The following is an 18,780-nucleotide window of genomic DNA, read 5'->3' as shown; positions in this document are numbered from 1 at the left end:
TTGCTCGTCTGTAAAATGGAGGTGGAGGGTGTTGGACTACATAACCCTTAAGACCCCTTCCAGCTCTGATATTATGAAGAGAGAGCGAGGAGGGGCCAATACTCACAAGAACAAAACTACAAGAACCAGACCGAGAGACACTCAGCTCTCTCCGTAGCAGAATAAAACCTTCTAGACGGGGAGAGAAAATGATGCTGCCCAAGCAAAACCTCGAACAACCCATTCTCCCTCCACGTATTCTTTAGGGAGGCGGGGTGGGGATGGGCTGGAGGGGGGTGTTTGTAGGAGGGGGAGAGGATAGGGGTTGGAGAGATGCGAGATGTGTGAAGATTCCTGTCAAGGACCACAATCAATGCTCCCTCTTTTTCTCCATTCTGACTCCCCCCTCGAGGAAGGACAGGCCCTGGCAGGAAATGGGCAAGTTGGGCAAGGGGGTGGGCGGCGAGGTTCTAGTCCTGGGGGCTTCCGACGCGCGGGCTGCAAACCTCTTCCGAATCAACCCCCTGTCACAGAACTTACTCATCATGGAAACTTCCACTCGGCACCGAGCCGGCCAAGATGCCAAATTACATTTCACACCAGGAGAGTCTGTCAACGACTGAGTTGGGGCTTCGGCGCTCCCGGACCCATTTCTTAAGAAAAGCAAGCCCCCTTCCGCCCTTTTCCTCACTCGGCGGCGGCGGCGCCCCTGCTCTGCCCGAGACCCGGTGCCCCTTTCCTCCTGCACCACGCAGAAGAGTCTCTCCGCGGCTCCTCCTCCCTCTCCTCCTCCTTGTCTTCCTCCCCCCTCCCCCCCTCCCCCCGCCCTCCTCCCAGTCTCCCGATCAGGAGCTCTAACACTGAGCCGGTGAAAGCAGCAGGTAATCCGGCGTGGGCTGGCTGCCTGCCCGTGCCCTCCCCTACAGCTAGCTGCTGCTGCCCGGGCCCCCAGAGGAACGGGCACGAGCGGGGGCGCCCGGCCCGTCCCGGGCCGGCTCGGGCTGCCCGGCTGCCCGCCCGCCCGCCCGCCCCCTCGCCGGTGGCCCGGCACAGTGTGCAGAGGGGGCGGTGTCGGTGCTGTTTACCAGCCTTTGGCCAAGGGAAGCCGGGCGCCGGGGCCGCCGTCTAAGAGTCTAAATAAAGGTCTCCTGGAGAAAGCGGGAGCCGAGAGGATTCCTGCAAAGTTAATGCCCTGCCAGGCCAATTCCCCCGGCTCCGAGGCTTTGTGTGCCCCCTCCTGCGGCTGCAGCCCCGGCTGGCCCCCGACATCCGGCCGGATCTGCGCCGTCCCGGCTACTTCGTATGTGTGTGGTCACTTACCTGGGGGCACCCAGGCAGCTCGAGGAAAGGACGCTCGCCCCGTGACTAGGGCACTTTCGTTAGCGTAGGAAGCAAGTTATTTGGAGAAGTGGGTCTTCTCTCCTGTCTGCTCTCCCAGCCCCGGGCAGACCCCGCCCCCGCTCCTTGCCCTCAGCTTGGGCTAGCCACCCCCGCCCCGGCCAGGTCCCGGGGTGCCGCTTACTCCAGAGTCAGAGTCCTTGTTCCCGATCGGTGCGTGCAAAGGAGTGCATGAATGTGATCGGGTGGATGTGTGTGTCTGCGCGTCTGTGACCTGGTTTCCCCTCGATCGCCTCCCAGCGCTGCACGGTTCAGCCTCACCCGGCTGCTGTGGCAGCGGTGGCGGCGGCGGCGGCGGGGGCAACGGGAGCCACAGCTACCTCCTTAGCCCCGCCAGGGGCGCAGCGAATGACACGCCCGCCCGCCAGCCCGCCGCACGCACCAGCGCCGCGTACCGCCCGCCGCCCGCTCCCGGACAGCTCCGGCGCCCGGCTCCCCACTGAGGGGAGGGAGAGGGGGAGGAGTGAGGGAGAGAAGGAGGGGCTCGTTCCACGCGACTCCCCCACTCCTGTACCACACCCTTCTCCACCCCCCCCCGGGCTGCTCTCCCCTGCACCCCTCGGGCACCCCCCCCCACAGGGACAGCAGGCAGGCCTCCCCGCCGCCCCCCCCCCAAGCCCTTAGTCCCTCCTAGGTGGGTGCCAGCGCCCCAGGGACTGGGCTGGAGGTGCTGCCAACAGGAAGGACTCCTCCAGTCCGAGCCATTCCCGGCTCCCAGCTCAACTACACCCCCCCACCCCTCAGCCTCGTGCCCACCCCCTCCTCCCTCCCTCCCGTTGGGCTCCTCAACATGTTTACAAGTGGCGATATTTCCACCCACCCGACTTTGCAGATCGCTTCTGGCTTAGGATCACAACGGGATTTGTGCGTCATGACTTGGGGAAGGGAAGGGCGGCTGCGGAGGGGGAGAGATACTGGGTGTTGTTGGTGGGGGTTGTCTATGGATCGGGGCGGCGGTGGGGGGCAAGTCGTGTACCGCGGGGCGCAGTGCCTACTGGCGCTCCACCGCCCCGGCCGCCGCCTCCTTCTCCTCCAACTCTTACATTACCCACGCGCAGCCACTTGTGGCTCGGGGGCCATCCCCGGGCCCTCCAGCTCCTCCCCGGGGCGGGACAGGAGGCCTTCTCTTTTCAGTCCCGTGGCGTCCCCTCACCTAGCCTAGAAACGGACCCTTTCTCTCCAAACATCCCCGAAGAGGGGATGGACGGGGGCAGCAGCCAGACCTCAGCCTGTCCTCAAGACGAGGTCGCTAGGGGGGCCTTTTTTTTTTTCTTTACCTAGGGCCCCTTACATACGACGTCCCCCACCTCCGGCCCAATAATTTGCGCTGAGAATGCCAGCACCAGACCCTTTAGGAAGGTCCGAGACCCAAGGGCAAATTTGCCAAACTAGCTGGAGTTTGTCTTGCTCCGGGCAATATCCCAAGGAGAGCAGAGAGGGGGCAGCTCCCCTACAATGGAATGCGGAGGGTCTGCCAAAGCAAAGGGAGCAGGCCGGGAGGCTCCGAAGTCTCGGCTGTAGGTGAGGGCAGGGTTTGGAGGTACCAAGGCTGAGCTCCAATAATGGCATCGGTCCTCCGGAGCTTCCCAGCATGAAGCGGTACTTTTAATAAAATTATATTGGGGGAAGGATTAACCAGTCTCGTACCTGGCAAATGCCTGTCCAGCGCAAGACTGGGGGGCGGGGGCGGGAGATGGAGTTGTTATAAAGAGAAAACATCCACTGCTCAGAAGAAGAGTCCAGTGTAATAAGGGAGACAGGATGCCCGTACAAAATTAAAATGGGAAAAGGTATATTCAGTCAATATACTGAATTTGCCCTGAATTGTTTGAATGACCATACACACGATCACCTGTCTGTCCGTCCGTCCGTCCGTCCGTCCATCCATCTATCCTTTGAAGGTGTGTGCGGAGACCATTGATTTCCCTGGCGTAGGAAACTCTCCTGTTCCCCAAACTTCATCGACATATACAGTTCCTTAACGCATCTGTAACAGACTTCAAATGCTGCCCCGGGCAGTTACTATCTCTTTGACCCTTGGGCAAGGCACTTGGCCTGTGCCTGCCTCAGTTTCCTCATCTGTAATATGGGCCCTGCCTTCCGGTTGTTTTGAGGATCAAATGAGATAACGTGTGCACTTTGCAAACCTAAAGGCAGTTTATCTAGGGTGGCAGAGTTGGTAGGCGCAGTCGTGCCAAACTTAAATAGAAACGGGGGCCTCTAATCTGTACATTAAGATCCTTGCGGGCCGCACATTGACTAAGTTTTAAAATGTGGTGTTGTCTGTCTTATTATCGCATTGTTTTTAATTTGTTCAATGTGTCCCGAAGACATTTCCTTCTGGTTCGGGCCGCACTCGGGCCACAGGCTGAGGACTCTGTTTTTGACCGATCAGCCCTAGGGGCACTGAGGTTAAGTGACTCGCCCAGGGTCGCAGTCAGTAAGTGGAGGAGGGGGAACTAGAAGCCACGTTTTTCCACAAGCCGGGTCCTCCATCCACCAAGGGAAATTGCCTCTCTGCGTATAAATCTATTTCACCTGATTACGCTGAGCTGCAGTCGGTGCCCCCAGGAGGCCTGAGAGGCACTCCCTCCCGGACAGCAAAGCTAACTCCCACGAGCACCAATAGAAATTCGGAAAGGACCCCCGCCCCCCCCCAGTCGGGACTGTGAAGGTTTCCGAAGGTTGTCCTAGGACGTGGATGGCAGCACCCTGAGCTCCCCTCGGGTACGGGTGGGGGTGGGGCCAAGGACTGAAAATGCTAAGAATCCTCAAGCCTGAGACAAGTTTGCATTCCCTCATCCCAAGAGAGGATCTCCACATTGGAGGGTGAGCATCGCAGCACTGCTTTGATACAGCCACAAGCTGGCTTCCTAGGCCTGGAGAAAAGCTGTCCAAGGGCCTTCTAACCGTCTGGCCCCCTGCTGGTGAGCGAGCTGCCCTAGAGAAACCACTGATCACAGCCCCTGGACAGAGGAGGACAAAGGCTCCGGCTTCTTGGGTGACGAGGACCGGGGGGGGGGGGGGCCCTTACCCTGACCTTTGTTTTGTTATTGTTGTTTTAAGGGCCTTTATTTACTGAACAGAATGTCTCTCATGTGAGATAGATTTTGATGGGAAGAGGAGGAATTTTTCCTCTAAAGGACTGAAAATCAGGCCCCCAAAGCCTGCTACTCTTCCTCTCTTTGTCCTCATGGATCTATCTTGGGACTTTATTCTGCCCTCGGGAGACAAAACCTTTTAAAAAATGAAATAGTCTGGTAATGAAACTGTTGATTTTCTTTGTTGAACTTAATTGATTTACTATGTGTCTCTGATCTCACTGTCTGTACACAGAAGTGTTGAAATAAACGGTAAATTGAAAAACACAAATAAATTACCTATAGTGCAATTCAATAGTTCAGAAGAAAATCATGGTTACAAAGGAGCATTATGATGTGTGACTACTTTTCTGGATTTTACCAAAAAATTTTTTTTTACTATTGTGAATATAAATTTATTAAAACCAAATGAACAAAACCCCAGACTTTGCTACAACTGAATGTCTGGGGCTAATCTTACTAGCTAATCGATGGGAAAGAATCCCTCCCATGGAAAAAGACCATTCTTTCTACTTGAACACAAAGAGAAGATGGAATTGTGGGGTTTTTTAAAGGACCTTTTTATAAAGACTTTACTGCACTAAATTGTGACTCATGATGTCAACTGTGGAGCAGGAGGGTGGCAGAGTGAAGGGAAGAAAGGCCTGGGAACGGAGACCTGGGTTGGACCCAAGCCACGACACTTGCTATGTGACCACAGACAAGTCACAACTTCTCCCCACCACAGTTTCATCATCTTCAAAGTGAAGATAATAACCTTCTGAGGGTGGTTTTGAGAATCAAATGAGATAATTGTCAAGTCATCGATTTTCTTCCTGACATTTCCTGCATTCATCCACTCAGCCAGTGCCCTGCTTCAGGGTCTCATCACTTTTTACCCAGACTATTTCACCTTCCTAGTCTCCTAACTGGTCTCCCTTTCTCCAATCCATCCGCCACACAGATGCTGAATTGATATTCTAAAAGCAAACAACATTTAACCTCTCTGTGGTATGTAAACCCCTTTAGAATCTGGCTCCAACCTATTTCTCTAGACTGATGTCACATTATGCCTCTTCATGTATTATGGACTAGCTAAACTAACCTTCCATCTCCAACCTCTGCCCAAGGCCTGGATCACCTTCCTTCCTCCCTTCCTCTTCTGGGAATCCACAGCTGCTCCCAAAACTCAGCCCAAGAAACACCCCTCCCTTTTCCCATTCCTTCACTTGTTTCTTCTTTGCCTCTATTTTGATTTACTGGTTGTCTTCCCTCCAATCCCCGGAGGTAACACCATGCTTGGCACATCTGTTTATTTTGACTGGCCCTCTGAATTCATTGGTGTGGGAACTAAACTGCTGGTAAGGCATTCTCCTCTACTAATGCAGATTGGCTCCTGCCCATAGAAGCCATACCTTCTAATCTTGGAGAGCAGAGCCCCCTGGGAGTCCTGAATGTGAGTCTTCTTAGGTAGTGCCCTCTCTAACCACCATGGGAGGCCTGTGCACATAGTAGGCAATCAATAAGTGCTTAGTGAAATGAATAATAAATCCCAACCTTAAAACACTCTCTGAATATTAGTTGTTATCTAAAATATAGTAAGATGGTGGTTAGTTAATGGATTTTCACAGCCAAGGAAACCTCATACTATACTCTCATCCGTCACCATTGGGAACTACATTTTTGGCTCTGTAGCTCACTGGGTTCAATGAAGCTGCCTGGTTATCAGAACAGAAAGCTGGCTTAATCGAGTATGTTATGGGATACTCCCTCATATGTTCCAGTATACAGTTATAATGGGTTCTAAGATACCCACGCAAGTAGTCAGTGCTGCCAAGATCCCAGGGTATCGGCAGGCCCCTGACTCTCAAAGGAAAGGCAAGTAAGAGTTCAGGAGGGGGTTAGGGTATGGATAAGATCATCTGGTTCCTCCAGAGAACTCCTGTACTTTACTAGTGGTAATTACCCGGTAGAGACCAGCATGATGAGAGTTCCCCATCAAGCTTGATTAATGGTGTTGCTAGCTCCTTCTAAGAACGATGTCCTTGGACTGGCTGCAGAGTGGGAAGTGGGAAAGAAGTGGGGCTGGTGAGACTGACTGGTCTTTTCCCACCCTGGAGGATTATGCTTTCTGCTATGTATTCTGGGTAGGGAGCTACCTTTCTTAGGCACACGAAGCTAGGCCCCCATGACCTCATCATCCTCTCCATGTTGTGTCGCATTGTGTCGTGTCATTTTCGGTCTTGTGTGTGTGTTATTTCCTCTGGATTGCCTTTCTTACGCTAACAGACCTGACATGCAAATTATCAGGAGGCCACGAGCCATGTGTGAGAGAGTCACAATCTCTCAGGGCCTCAACTTCTTTAGATAAGGGTGATAAAATTACATCCTGTCTGAGATCGCAGACTTTTAGGATGGGATAAAACAGATAGTCTAACCACCTTGCTTTATAGGTGAGGAAACTGAGGCCCATGGGGGATGTGGAACAATTGATCCATGATTATACAGTTAGTTAACCAAAAAGCTAGGACTCCAGCCCAAGTGTTCAAACTCCCCAGCCTAGAACTCTTCCCTTTTTGCCACTACTGTTTCCCATATAGACACAACAATCCATCTAACCCCCCTATGCCTCTGCACGTAGTCCTTTGATCTCTAGCTCAGAGAATGCCTAGTTTCCCTCAAAGCACATCTCCTTATGTGAGGTTTTCTCTTTTTCTTGGAGTTGTCAGGATGTGCATACGCATGGTATAAATGCAACATCACTGGTGTTCCATAATTCACTCAGGATTTTGCCCAGGGGCAATATCCTGAACCCTCAAGTCCATGTATTCCCCACTTATATTGCTATATGGAGTTTATATAAGACAAAAATTCAGTAGTATAATCATAATAGGCAGAGCTCCCAGTTGAAACAAATTTCTAATATTCAGGCAGAAGCCTGGCTCTCTGCCCTAATTTAAATTTATGGTGGTCTCTAGCTAATCCCTGTTCTCTTTATGTTTGAGGTAAAAATCAAGGTACAGGAAATGTTAAAGTAAAAGAAGTGAGCAGAGTATATTTCAGTGTCTGTTATGGGACACACACAGGGAAGGGGAGTTAGAAGAATAGATTAAAAAAAAAAAACTTCCTTTAGTCCTTAAAGAGGCTGGTAGAACCAGTGGCTTCCACCCAATTCTGAACGAAGATTCCTGGGGGGAGGACTGGGAGAAGGGGAGGGGGGAGGATTACTAGCCTTCGATGTTTTCCTTTCAATCTCTCCTGTCACTTACTGCGCCTATGCCACGAATTCTTTCCTTATGAATCTGAAGTTAATTCTCCCTCTGTCCCTGAGTGAGGAGGGGGAGGGAAGCTGTTTCCTATTGCTGTTGCTACTCATTTCTTGAGGTCCACCTTCCTCCTTTTGATTTACATGTCCTTTTGAGAGCTCTGGGGGATGATTCAATTTTGCCTTCCAAATCAAATATCCCAGTCATCTCCAATACTTCTCAGGCCAAAGAGGAGGAATGCTTGTCCCTCTGAAATGCAAATCCCGGATGCCAGTTGGTCCACCAACCCCTAGGACGCTCACGTACGTGTGACCATGTATCCTCCCTCTGATCAGGGATTGCAGTACGGTTTCTTTGGCATTTAATACATATTTGTTGATTGGCCGAGTTGAAATGAACCACTAATTGCTTTCATTGAAATGAAAGGCTAAATAAGCCAATTCTTTTCAAGTTAATGGAGCTTCCCAAAGTGACTCTTTAATAGCTTGGGGGCAGTTTATCTAACCCTGGACTCAGATATGGCTAAAAAAGACTTTCTCTTTAGAAGAAAGTTGTTAAATGCATACAACAGATGCTCATTATGGCCAATCATAAATGTAATATAGTGTTTTAGTCTGGGTGGAAATAGACTGCCAGAATGTTAATTCTGTTTTCTCCCCCATAGTGCCTGAGCAGAGATGATTGAACAGCAAGCTCTCAGTAAATGCTTGTTGATTAGATGAGTTCCCAACATTCCTACTACTAGCATGATAGATTCTGATAATGAAAGGACTTTAGCGGTCCCTCTTATTTTAAAGGTGAGAAAACTGAGGTCCTAAAAGATTAAGTGACTTGTTCAAGTTGGTAAAAGCTCAGATTTGGACCAAAGTCTTCTGATGCTAAAGCCAATTCTCATCCACTGTGCCCTTGCCATGATACTCTGTTTAAACAAAGTCTAGTCTGAACTTCTAAGTATCATCCAAGCCTGGGTGGAAAGACGTGAAGGACACCATCACTCCAAACAACATTTGCAGTTAGAAACCATTAAATACCAGTTAAGTCATATCAAGCTTCTTTGTATGAGGATGGAGAAAATGGGGAGTGGTGATGGTCTGGGCAAAGATGGGAAAATAATTGTTTCAAGTCATTTTAATTTCCAACTGCTTGGAAGATGACTCATTTGGGGTCTGATTCAATTGATAACTGAACTGTATTAACCAATGTTTCTTGGGAAGATCCCAAAGTACCATGAGCCATTAAATTCTCAGATGACCACAAAATGGCATCTTCAATGGCTCAACTTCATGTTACCAAAACATGTCAATTAAGTGTACCTAACCGTCCCCTAACCCCAACAAAATTCTGGCTCTTTAAAAGCCAAATGTTTATACTCATACATGAATGGGAGAGTAAATACAAAAGTCCCATGAGAATAAAGTAGAAGCATTTTTTTTTTCAAGTGAAGGATGAAAGAAAAAAAAAGTGAATCCTACTTTTAGTCACCAGATCCCATTTACATATTTAGATGTTACCACACATCAAATGTGTTTATGATTATTTACAATTCTTAGATCCTTAAAATACCTGGAGCTGATATGAGTCAGAGCTAGAGTGATAGTCTTAACTTCCATTTTACTTGGCTATTGTCAGCTTAGAAGAAAGTTTCAATTTTAGCTTGCTATAAAAGGGATTGATACCTCCTGTTTTCTTTTTTTAAATAAACATTTTTATTGAAAATTTTGAGTTCCAAATTCTATTCCCACTCCCCCCTTCCCCCACTCCTCCCCCCCCCTTGAGGTGACAAACAATCAGATACAGGTTATACATGTGCAATTATGTAAAACATTTCCATATTAGCCATTTTGTAAAAGAGGACTTGAATAAAAGAAAAAGAATGAAAGGAAGTGAAAAATAGCATGCTTCAGACTGTATTCAATCAATATCAGTTCTTTCTCTGGAAGCAGAGAGTATGCTCCATTATTAGTACTTTGGGATTGTCTTGGATCACTGTATTGCTGAGAACAGTTAAGCCATTCACAGTTCTTCATCAAACACTACTGCCATCACTATGCAAAATGTTCTCCTGGTTCTGCTCACTCCATTGTACATCAGTTCATAGAAATCTTTCCAGGACTTTCTGAAATCATCCTGCTTGTCATTTATTATAGCACAATAATATTCCATCACCATCATACGCCACAACTTGTTTAGCAATTCCCCAATTGATTAGCATCTTTTGATTTCTAATTCATAGGCACCATAAAAAAGAGCTGCTATAAATTCTTTTGTACAAATAGGTCTTTTTCTCTCTTTTTTGGAATGTCTTTGGGGGATAAACCTAGCAGTGGTACTGCTGGATCAAAGAGTATGCACAGTTGTGTGGTTTTTGTTGTTGTTGTTGTTGTTGTTGTTTTGTTTTGCAGGGCAATGAGGGTTAAGTGACTTGCCCAGGGTCACGAAGCTATTAAGTGTCAAGTGTATGAGGCTGGATTTGAACTCAGGTCCTCCTGAATCCAGGGCTGGTGCTTTATCCACTGCACCACCTAGCTGCCCTTGTGTGCACAGTTTTATACCCTTTTGGGCATAGTTCCAAATTGCTCCCCAGAATGATTGGATGAGTTCATAGCTACACCAACAATGAATGAGCATCAGTTTTCCCACATCCTCTCCAACATCCAACATTTTCCTTTTTTTGTTATATTAGCCACTATGAGAGGTGTCAGGTGGTACCTCAGAGTTGCTTCAATTTGCATTTCTCTGATCAATAGTGATTTAGAGCATTTTTTTCATATGACTATGGATAGCTTTGATTTCTTTGTCTGAAAACTGCCTGTTAATATCCTTTGACCTTTACCAATTGGGGGATGATTTGTATTTTTATAAATTTGACTCAGTTTTCCATATATTTGAGAAATGAGGCCTTTATCAGAGAAACTAGTTGCAAAAATTCTTTCCCAGTTTTCTGCTTTCCTTATATAATTTTGGTTTCATTGGTTTTGTTTCTGCAAAAGCTTTTTAATTTCATATAATTAAAGTTATCTATTTTATGTTTTATAATGCTCTCTATATCTTCTTTGGCCCCACATTCTTCCACTGGCCATAAATCTGACAGATAAACTATTCCACGCTCTCATAATTTACTTATGGATACCTCTTATTTTCATTCATAAACTCACGTCATCTAGGTAGTGCTGCAGTGGATAGAGTGCTGGGCCTGGAGTCAGAAAGACTCATCTTCCTGAGTTCCAATTTGGCCTCAGACACTTACTAGCTGTGTGACCCTGGGCAAGTCACTTAACCCTGTCTGCCTCAGTTTCCTCATCTGTAAAATGAACTGGAAAAGGAAATGGCAAACCACTCCAGGATCTTTGCCAAGAGAACCCCTAATGTGATCACAAAGAGTCAAATATGACTGATACGACTCAACAACATAATACATTCACTTCAATTTGAACCTAAATGTTAAGGAGGTATATATTTATGAAAGGCTGTGAATTTTATATAAAGCAAGTTTCCAAAACACTTTCCAAAGGATTACTAAAAGTCATTATGCACAGATTATAAACAAAACAAACAAAAAAGGTCACCTTCGTGTAAGAACATAAAAAAAAAAAGATTCCTCAAACTCTCCCTGATCCCCCTCCGTGCCAACATGTTCTCTTTCCTCCAATCATCTGGCACTGACACCTTCTATCTCTACTCTGGGAGAATGTAACTTCTTTGGGGCAGGTGATTATTATTTGTGTCTTTGTATTCCCAATACTCAGAACATTGGAAAGCATAGTTAGCACTTAATAAATGCTCATTGAATTAACTGAGTCGTGACTGAACTATAAAGGGAAACAAGGTTCTGACTCCCACCCCATGTAGATTTGAAGTAATATAGTCAGTCCATTGTGTTTTACATATATGTGTAGTCTTGAATGAATATATACTACCTTCTGTGTGTGTGTGTGTGTGTGTGTGTGTACATACACACATACAGAATTGTTTAGGGCATGCATAGGGATTTCTCAATTGGGAAACCAAGTACTTCTGCTAACGAAGGTTACCAGTTTCTTTGCAAGTTATGGTCTTAGATAGTAGCCTTGAGCACAGAGGTTAAATGACTATCCATTAGTTGGTCAATAAGCACTTATTAACTACCTACTATATACCAGGATCTGTGACAAGCTCTGAAGATACAAAGAAATCAGCTAAGGGTCACACAGCCAAGTGTGTGTCAGAGGAAGGCACTGAATTTAAGTCTTCCTGGCTCCAAGGACTTTGCTAGGAATTCTATTTTTTACACTGACTTGCTGTGTGACCATGGGCAAGTCACGATCTCTCTGAACCTCAAGGTTCATATGTGTAAAAAAATGGGGATATTAATCTCTACAATACCTTCCTCCCAGGGTTGTTGAAAAGTCCCTATAAAACAACAGCCATAAAACAATGTGTATACTTTCAAGATCTACATAAAGGGAAGACTCCTTCCTGAGTTCAAATCCGGTTTCAGACACGTACAAGCTGTGTGACCCTGGGCAAGTCACTTCAGCCTGTTTGCCTCAGTTACCTCATCTGTAAAATGGGCCTGAGAAGGAAATGGCAAACACTCTGCCAAATGGACACAAAGAGTTGGAAGTCGGACGTGACTGAAATGACTCAACAACAACAAATGTCAATGAGAGACTTGGGATTGCTGAAACTACTTTGACCTTCAAACACCCAGACTTACTTACCAGGTCCTTTGTGAATCATCAAAAGCCATTAGTTTTTTTCTTTTTACTGTCCTGCAGATGAGGTGACACATTTCCTACTCCCTTAGTAGGGCATGTACTTTGAGATTTTTTTGGTCCCCTCTCCCCAGTGGTCATTTGCATTTTCCACTGGCTGGTTTTTAATTTCTTCCCCATCCCTGGGCAGGGAGCATTTTCTAACTTGCCTATGAGGGCACTGGTGATCTGATTTACTTGGAGCAGTTAGAGCTGGTAGATGACCTTCCAGCTGCCCATGCAGGTCACCTAGATCCTGGCCTGTCCACTTTCTGGGCTTGGACTGAGGGTTCAGTTCTGTGGTGGCAGGGCTGAGAGGGGAAGGCTAACTCTTCTTCAGTGGGTTCAGCTATCCAACCCTCCCCAGTCCTTCTTGTGGCTAATGACATACACAAGCAAGATTGCTGACTTGGGCAAGGCATGCCATGGATAGCCCCAAAGGGGAGTAAAGCCATGTGAACCTATCTCCAAGCAAGTGAGAATCCCCCCAAGAAGCTTTCATCCTCCTGAGGAGATTCTCACTTCCCCTCTTGGACTTGGTACTGAAACCAGCCAATCTTAATTAGCCAGTTCACAGAAATTTACTTTTTTATTTGGAATAATGTGAGACTAGTTATCAAGCTAATTAGATTTTTAGAACTCACAATCTCTCTTCTGAGTATGGAACTAAGGGAGACCCCAAGCCGAAAGGTCTCATAGCAACTAGAATATTCACACATTTTTGTAGCAGCAAAAAACTGGAAAGAAAGGGACTGTTCATTGACTGGGGAAGGACCAAAGAAAAGATGTGAAATGACTACAATGGGAGACTATTTTATTCAGTAAGATGGATAAACACGAGGGGTTCAGAGGAATAGGATGCACACTGAAGGATGTGAACCAGGAGAAACTCATGTGCTGGAACGGTACTAATGAAGATGAAAATACCACAACAAAATAGCTCAATCCACATTAAAGACAATGATGGATCTCTGTCCCTGAGGAGAGATGATGAAACAGACCCCTGCCCAATTTCTTAGTAGGGTAAGGGGGGCATTGAGCTGGAGAGAGGTAGAGATTATAGATGCCAAGATGACTATTGCTGTGTTTGCTGATGGTTGATCGTCACCCATATCATCATGTCAGTTACTGTCTGCTTTGTTTTAGGGGAGGATTCCATGGAGGAAGAGAAGGCAAGGGAAGGGAATAAGGAAAGGAAGAAGGGAGAAGGAAAAGAGAAAATAGGCGAGGGTGGGAAAGATGGAGGGAGAGAAGAAAGGAAGGGAGAGAGGAAAGGAAGGAGGAAGGAACAGGAGAAGGGAGGGAGGGAGGAAGAAAGAGGAAAGGAAAGAGGGAGAGAAGGAAGGATAGAGGGAGAGAGGAAAAGAAGGAGGGAGAAAAGGAAAGAGAGAGAAAAGGAGGGAGAGAGGAAAGAAAGGAGGGAGGTCGGCAAGAAGGAAGGGAGGAAGGAAGAGAGGCGGGGAACAAGATGGGGAGGCAAGAGAGAGGAAGGAAATGCGCTTTCTGTTTGAATGAACTTAATCAATCAAATTGGGAATAGGAGAGGAATTCCAGCCCAAATTGATCATCATTTTGAACAATAATGATAAAACTGTATTGGAATACTACCCCCCATCTAACCCCTTGCATATCTCCTCATGGACTAGCCAATGAACAATTCACCTTATGTAAGTTAGAGAAGACACAGAGGATTGGAAGACACATGCTAAGCAAACTTGTGGGAAAGGGAGGTTTTAAATCGGGACATTCACAGGCCACTCCCAAATGCTTGGGCTGGTGCAACACCTTCAAAGAGGCCCACATTGCTCCACTTCCTTAAGGTTTCAGGAGTCCTGGAAAGATTCCAGACCATTTCTGATTTGCTACCACCCTGAAAGAATGTTCTGTATCTAGAAGAAACAAGGGCTCATCATCGGCTGCTTCAAGCACCCACGTTGGAAAATACAGCACAATATTTCTTGGTGATTGGAGGGTTTCATAGCAGTCTTGGCCAGGACTGCACTCTTAGGCTTGCTTCATTGCAGGCCACATGAACAATCTGGCCAAATCCCCATGGGTCAAATAACATACTACCATGTCACACTGCATGTAGGCTCAGGCATAAGACTGAATATGGGGGATTGACCATTTCATGGAGAAATCAAAAGAACTAGGCAGTGGCTTTTTTTTAAAAGCAGCAGAATGTAGGTTCCCTGTGGGCAGAGCTTGTTTTGGTTTTTATTTTGCATCCCCAGGATCTATCACATAGTAGGTTCTGAATAATGCCTCCTAAATTAAATTAAATCAGTCAATTAATTTAAAAGTCTTTACTAAGTACCCATTGACTACCTAATACCCTACCGGGTGTTGGGCATTTTCTTTTTGGCCGGGCAACGAGGGTTAAGTGACTTGCCCAGGGTCACACAACTTGTTAAGTGTCAAGTGTCTGAGGCTGGATTTGAACTCAGGTCCTCCTGAATCCAGGGCCGGTGCTTTATCCAGTGCTCCATCTAGCTGCCCCCGGGCATTTCTTTTTTCTTTTTTTTTTTTTTGTAGGCAATGGGGGTTAAGTGACTTGCCCAGGGTCACACAGCTAGTAACTGTCAAGTGTCTGAGGCCGGATTTGAACTTAGGTACTCCTGAATTCAGGGCCGGTGCTTTAACCACTGTGCCATCTAGCTGCCCCCGGGCATTTCTTTAATGAAATTCAGTAAGCTTAATAAATAAGCACCCACTACTATTTGTCAGATACTGGGGACATAATGCAAAAAACAAGACTACCTTCCCACAAGGACCTTATGTACTCCTGGGGGTGGATATTTCTATCATCTGTTTCAGCATTTGTGGTTCGCTGATCTCCACTGGATTTTAAACAATGACAGAATCAATCAATGAATTGAAAGACATTTATTAAGCACTTACTAAATACCAGGCACTGTAATAAGGATTAGATTACCAAGAAAGTCAGTAACAATATCTTCCCTTAAGTAACTTATATTCAAACACTGAACATAAACATCATCTAAATAGTTTTTTGTTGTTATTTAGTCTTTTCAGAAGTGCCTGATTCTCTGTGACCCCACTTGGGGTTTTCTTGGCAATAACACTGCAGTGGTTGGCTATTTTCTTCTCCAGCTCATTTGACAGATGAGGACACTGAGGCAAGCAGGGTTAAGTGACTTGTCCAAGGTCACACAGCTAGTAAGTGTCTGAGGCCAGATTTGAACTCAGGAATATGAGTTTCCTGACTCCAGGCTGTACATACAAGATTTATACAGAATAGATGGATGATAACATTAGGTGGCATGACTTTAGCATATAGGGAACCAGAAGAGGCCTCCTGCAGAGGATGGGATTTGAGCTAAGTTTTGAAAGAAGCCAGAGATTCCAAGAAGCAGAGGTAAGAAGGGATTGAATTCCAGGCCCAGGGGACACAGCCATTGCAAAAGCATGGAGATGGGAGATGGGATGTTGTATCTGAGGAACAGTAAATTGCTTAGTCTGGCTAGATCACAGAAGGCATGGATGGTTGTAAAGCGTAGGAAGATGAACAGTTGGAAGGAGTCAGGTTGGGAAGAGTTCTAAATGCCAAACAAAGCACTTTCTATTTTATCCTGCTGGGTACAGGAAGTCACAGGAGTTTTTTCAAGGAGGAGAGGTTTGTGAGGGAGGGGATGACACTGTCTTAACTACACTTTCGATAATATGCCATATGCAGCTCTGGAAAGGACCAGGACCCAAGGAAGGGAGTAGAGCTGGATACATCCACAGGCTGTTTGCTTCTGAACTTTAGATATGAGAAATGGCCTCCATTTGTGAAAACATCAATTGTTTCATTTTGTTCTATCCCATCCCCATTGTCATTCTGAATGATTTTGCAACAATGAAATACTTCTATGAAGTTGATATGACAATAGATCATAGATCTTAATGAGATCTAACAGATCTTAATAACAACAACAAATATATACATACATATATAATACATACATACATGCATACCTACATATATTATACACACACATATATATGTATATATATTGCATTTTGCAAACTTTAGAGCCTTCAACATGTGTTTACTTTCTGAAGTTTAAGATCACACTTAATTGCAGTCAGGAAAAGAAAGACCAAATTTTGAGACTATTGTTTTGTAATACTTTCCTAATATAATGTTAAAGTTATGTATATTATATAACAAGACTAGTTGGCATCAAGTAACAAACTAATGTGATTTATTATAGGAGAGGTGACCTAAGAAAAGACTTAGAACTTGTACTTTAGAAATATTTCTTAGTCATTAAAATGATATAGCTTTTAGGATCCAAGGCAATAATAACACTCTGTTGAGTAAGGCCTCTTAATGAGGGCTCAGTTCTTGTATAATAATGTACTATAGGCAAAGGTTTCTTTTAATTTTAAATAGTCCTTCGAGTTACTGATCTGTAGGTATACCCTTCTCTTGTCCCCACTGGGTTCCCGCTTCCTGGTGATTGATGTTCAAACCAAACTATGCGTATTTTCAAATTTCAAATGGTCTCAATTCTTTAGTTGACATCAATACTGAAGACATAATTCTTGGCCAGCTCACTTAGCATCTCTGTAGAGGTGAGGAGTAGGGGCTAAAGGTGTAGAGCACTGAGTATAATATCACACTTTTTTGTTCTGTTGGTTAGGGGTTTTTTTGTTTGTTTTATTTTGGGTTTGTTTGTTTGTTTTTTGGTGAGACAATAGGGGTTAAGTGACTTGCCCAGGGCCACACAGCTAGTAAGTGTCAAGTGTCTGAGGCCGGATTTGAACTCAGGTCCTCCTGACTCCAGGGCCGGCGCTCTATCCACTGCAGCGCCCCCTGTTGGTTAGTTTTGATGAACTACTTTTACTTCTTATTCTTCATTATAACAGGTGACTCTCTTGGAGAAGAGGGAAACATTACTAAGTGTAGGTGCTGGGGAGCAATAAAATGTAGGAAGTCATTAAATCGGTGTCATTATTACTATTATTATTATTTATAAAACACAACAGAAACCTGAGTTTTCATCACTGGTAAATGATTCCTTTTCAGGTGGGGAGCCGGGAGTACCGGCAGCCGTATACTCCAGTCCTCTTGTAGCAAAATTGAGAAAAAGAATGGAGTTTGTAAATGTCTCCTGTTTCTATCATGAGTTCTAGCTATCTTAATCTACAAGATGAACTAGTTTGATCAAAACCTTTCCCTGCTCTCCCTCGAAGAGAAATAAAAATCCATCCAGTTCAATAAACATCTAGCAGTCAATCAACAAGCATCTATCGCATGACTATTACGTCCCAGGACCTGTGGTAGGCACTGGTGATCACAACGATGACAACAACAGCAAAACCTAACTACATGGCAGTAGTTGTTGTAGGCCTTGGAGATTTGAAAGCAAGACATATGGTAATCTCTGCCTCTTAGGGAAAAGAAAAGCCAAATGGGAAAATAAGGATTTGATTATAAATGTCCCGGTGTCTACCCATATGGCCCAAGGACTATGAATGTGCCCATCATGAATCAATGGGAAGGTTGCCACATGCAGCATCTTCCAATACCTCCAGGATCATTAAGATGGTGCCAGTTCTCTCTTGATCAACAGAGAGCTCAATAATCGAGTAGATAGATTCATAGTCATCGTGGAAAAAATGTTCAGGTCTTCTCAGCCAATCTGGCAATGGGTTCGCTTCCACTAACTTATTAAGGCTGAGCTTAAAGACAATATACAATTTGTCACCAGGCAGGCACTTGAAGCTTTTCTTGGCCTGATGGAGGTTTTATTTTGGTGTTTTCTTCTGCCATCGCCTTTGAGAATTCAGGGCCACCTTCAGGCCACATCAGTGTGGAATATTAGTGGACAATGGTATAAACTTGAAAACAGTGGATCTTACTAATTATTCATCATTCAGTGTTCTGTTATTTAGCACTTGAATGGCCACTAAAATTTAAAGCAAAAACACTGGAAACTAAGGAAGCACATATCAGTTGGGGAATGGATGAACAAATTATGATATATAAATATAATGGAAGAATATTACATCATAAGAAAAGATGAATGGTTTTCAAGAAACCTGAAAAGACACATTAACTAATGTATAGTGAAGTGAGTAGAACCAGAACAATTTCTACCATATCAATTTTGTAATAACACTGAAGGACTTTAAAACTAATTAGTGCAATGACCAACTACAACTCCAGAGAACTGATAAAGCAGATTACTCACCTCCTAATTGAGAGGTGATGGACTAAGGCTACAGAATGAGATACACATTTTTAGATATTTGTTTTGCTTGATTATGCATATTTGTTACAAATATTTGTGTTTCCTTTTTTCTTTTTTT

At 45.2% G+C, this 18,780-nt stretch overlaps 1 protein-coding gene across 4 annotated transcripts in view; it reads right to left on the bottom strand.

The window, feature by feature from the left end:
• Nucleotides 1-18,780, bottom strand: part of THRB (thyroid hormone receptor beta) — a 440,576-nt gene that overhangs the window by 406,165 nt on the left and 15,631 nt on the right. The window contains exon 1 of one of the 4 annotated variants that reach the window (XM_043968989.1): nucleotides 1,502-1,773. The exons of 1 other annotated variant lie outside the window; for it this stretch is intronic. The gene's annotated coding sequence lies outside the window, so the exon portion shown is untranslated. Of the gene's footprint in view, nucleotides 1-519; nucleotides 722-1,299; nucleotides 1,423-1,501; nucleotides 1,774-18,780 lie in introns of those variants that run through there. 2 more of the 4 variants (XM_043968991.1, XM_043968990.1) reach the window with 2 other exon arrangements.

The sequence above is a fragment of the Dromiciops gliroides genome, chromosome 5, assembly GCF_019393635.1.
Source record: "Dromiciops gliroides isolate mDroGli1 chromosome 5, mDroGli1.pri, whole genome shotgun sequence".
In the NCBI taxonomy this organism is placed as follows: Eukaryota; Metazoa; Chordata; class Mammalia; order Microbiotheria; family Microbiotheriidae; genus Dromiciops; species Dromiciops gliroides.
The sequence above is the reverse complement of the archived record's forward strand: the minus strand, read 5'-3'. Positions and strand labels throughout refer to the sequence as shown.